This window comes from Jaculus jaculus, chromosome 13 (genome assembly GCF_020740685.1).
Source record: "Jaculus jaculus isolate mJacJac1 chromosome 13, mJacJac1.mat.Y.cur, whole genome shotgun sequence".
Taxonomy (NCBI): domain Eukaryota; kingdom Metazoa; phylum Chordata; class Mammalia; order Rodentia; family Dipodidae; genus Jaculus; species Jaculus jaculus.
In genome coordinates, this window is record NC_059114.1 from 23,854,517 (window position 1) to 23,858,015 (window position 3,499).

The 3,499-nt window shown below is 44.3% G+C and overlaps 1 non-coding gene across 1 annotated transcript; it reads right to left on the reverse strand.

Annotated features, from left to right (window-relative positions):
* Positions 1–426: 426 nt before the first annotated feature.
* LOC123454265 lies at positions 427–533 on the reverse strand. The gene has a single exon (XR_006633250.1). It is a non-coding gene; the product is annotated as a U6 spliceosomal RNA (small nuclear RNA).
* Positions 534–3,499: the final 2,966 nt, after the last annotated feature.

Below are 3,499 nucleotides of genomic sequence, written 5' to 3' on the forward strand. Positions count from 1 at the left end.
TTTGGGGGGCTGGAGAGATGGCTTTGCAGTAAAGCTGTGAAGCCTAAGGACCCTGATTCAAGGCTTGATTCCCCAGGACCCACATTAGCCAGATGCACAAGGGGGTGCATGCGTCTGGAATTCATCTTCAGTGGCTGGAGGCCCTGGTGTGCCCATTCTCTCTATATATATCTATCTGCCTCTTTCTCTCAAATAAATAAAAATAAACCAAAAAATTGTTTTAATTATTTTTATTTATTTGATAGAGAGAGAGAGAGAGGGAATGGGCATGCCACAGCCTTCCAGCCACTGCAGATGAACTCCAGACACGTGCGGCTCCTTGTGCATCTGGCTAATGTGGGTCCTAGGGAATCAAACCTGGGTGCTTTGGCTTTGCAGGCAAATGCCTTAACAGCTAAGCCATCCCTCCAGCCCTATTTTTTTTTTTTAAATATGGAACGCTTCACGAATTTGCGTGTCATCCTTGCACAAGGGCCATGCTAATCTTCTCTGTATCGTTCCAATTTTAGTACATGTGCTACCGAAGCGAGCACCTATTTTTTTTTTAATACTTCGCTAATTTAGTTTTTTAGTTGAGAGAGAGAGACAGAAAAAGAGAGAGAGAACAGGCTAGCCAGCTCTAGCTACTGCAAACTCCAGATGCACGAGCCACCTTGTACATCTGGTTTATGTGGGTCCTAGAGAATTGGACCTGGATCATTTGGCTTTGCAGGCAAGCACCTTAACTGCTAAGCCATCTCTCCAGCCCCAGCCCACTTTATTTTTAGTGTGACAGTATATTGTTCTTGAATAAAGAACCAAGAGTAAAACTGGTAGATCAGCTGGGCATGGTGGCACACACCTTTAATCCCAGCAGTTGTGAATCAGAGGTAGGAGGATCGCTTTGAGTTCAAGGCCACCCTGAGGCTACATAGTGAATTCCAGGTCAGCATGAGCTGGAGTGAAACACTACCTCAAAAAACCTGTTTACCATTTTAAAGAAATTAAAGAAGAGATGACTTAGTGGTTAAGGCATTTGCCTGCAAAGTCAAAGGATCCAAGCTCAATCCCCCAGGATCCACATAAGCCAGATGCACAAAATAGTACGTGCAGCTAGAGGCTCTCTCTCTCTTTCAAATAAATAAAAATAAGAAAGAAAGAAAGAAATTAAAAGCGGGCATGGTGGTATACACCTTTAATCCCAGCTCTTGGAAGGCAGAAGTAGGAAGATCTCCATGAGTTTGAGGCCACAGTGAATTCCAGGTCAACCTGGGCTAGAGTGAAACCCTACCTCGAAAAATAAAACAAAACAAAACAAACAACAACAAAAAACTCTGTCTTCCAAAGTGGCCAGACCAGAGCCAGAGCCAGATGTGGTGGTGCACACCTGTAATCCCAACATTCAGGATGCTGAGACAGGTTGGTGGCAAACTTTGAGTCCAGCCTGAATTGTATAGTAAGTTCCTGACCAGTCTGGGCTACAGAGTGACACTGTCTCAAGCAGAGAAAGGAAGAACAGGACGGCGGGGAGGTGAGGCGAGGCGGGGCGGGGCAGGGCCAAATCGCAGGACATCTCCACAACCAACTATGAGCTCAAGTTTGTGCACAGCCTCATCAATATCCAAAGTGCGTTTCAGGGTTAGAAAGGTGGCTCCAGAAGTTAAAAGTGCTTGTTTGCGGGCTGGAGAAACAGCTTAGTGGTTAAGGCACTTGCCTGCAAAGCCAGGGGACCCAGGTTTAATTCCCCAGGACCTATGTAAGCCAGATGCACCAGGGGTGCATGTGTCGGGAGTTTGTTTGCAGCAGCTGGAGGATCCAGTATACCCATTCTCTCTCTCTCTTTCAAATAAAATTTTTTTTTTTTTTTTTTGAGGTAGGGTTTCACTCTAGCCCAGGCTGACCTGGAATTCATCTGTAGTCTCAGGGTGGCCTTGAACTCACAGTGATCCTCCTACCTCTGCCTCCCGAGTGCTGGGATTAAAGGCGTGCGCCACCACGCCCGGCTTCAAATAAAATTTATATATGTATGTATGTATGTGTACATATACATATACATATATACATATATACATATATACATATATACATATATACATATATATATATATATATATATATATATATATATATATATATATATATATAGGTTTTTCAAGGTAGGGTCTCACTGTAGTCAAGGCTGACCTGGAATTCACTATGGAGTCTCAAGGTAGCCTTGAACTTGTGGTGATCCTCCTATTTCTGCCTCCCGAGTGCTAGGATTAAGGCATGCGCCACCATGCCCAGCTGAATTTATTTATTTATTTATTTATTTATTTATTTATTTTGGTTTTTCGAGGTAGGGTCTCACTCTGGTACAGGCTGACCTGGAATTAACTATGTAGTCTCAGGGTGGCCTCGAACTCTCGGTGATCCTCCTACCTCTGCCTCCCAAGTGCTGGGATTAAAGGCGTGCGCCACCACGCCTGGCTGAATTTATTTTTTTTTAAGTGCTTGCTTGGGCTGGACAGTACCTATGTTAGCCAGATGCACAATGGGTTGCATGCATCTGGAGTTCTTTTGCAGTGGCTGGAGGCCCTGGTGTGCCCATTTGTCCATTCTCTCTCTCTCTGTCTGTCACTCTTAAATAAATAAATAAATAAAAATAAACAAAAAAAGTGCTTGCTTGCAAAGCCTGCCAGCCTTGGCTCAATTCTCTGGCCACCCACTTAAGCTGAATGCAAAAAGTGCTGCAAGCATCTGATATTCATTTGCTACAGCAAGATGCCCCCACACACACTTGCAAATAAATAAATAGATAAATATTTGTGGACTGAAGAGATGGTTCAGTACTTAAAGGCACTTGCTTGCAAAGCTTGTCAGCCTGGGTTCGATTTTCCAGCATCCATACAAAGCCAAATGCATTAAGTGGCACATGCATCTGTAGTTTGTGTGCAGCAGCAAGAAGCCCTGGCTCTGCTGCTCGTTCGCTGTCTCTCTCTCTCTCTACTCGCAAACAAATAAAACTGCTTTAAAAAAAATATGTTGGGCTGGAGAGATGGCTTAGCGGTTAAGCGCGTGCCTGTGAAGCCTAAGGACCCCAGTTCGAGGCTCGGTTCCCCAGGTCCCACGTTAGCCAGATGCACAAGGGGGCGCATGTGTCTGGAGTTCGTTTGCAGAGGCTGGAAGCCCTGGCGCGCCCATTCTCTCTCTCTCCCTCTATCTGTCTTTCTCTCTCTCCCTGTGTCTGTCATCTCAAATAAATAAATAAAAAATTTAAAAAAAAATTATGTTTTCATAGCCAAGTGTGGTAGCGTACACCTTTAATCCCAGCACTGGGGAGGCAGAGGTAGGAAGATTGTGGTGAGTTCAAGGCCACCCTGAGACTACATAGTAAATTCTAGGTCAGCCTCTACCTTAAAAAACCAAAAATAAAAAAATAAAATTAAAATTGAAATTAAAAAACACTATTTTTCGGGGGCTGTGGAGATGGCTTAGTGGTATGGCTAAGCCACTTGCTAGCATAGCCAGAGGTCCCAGG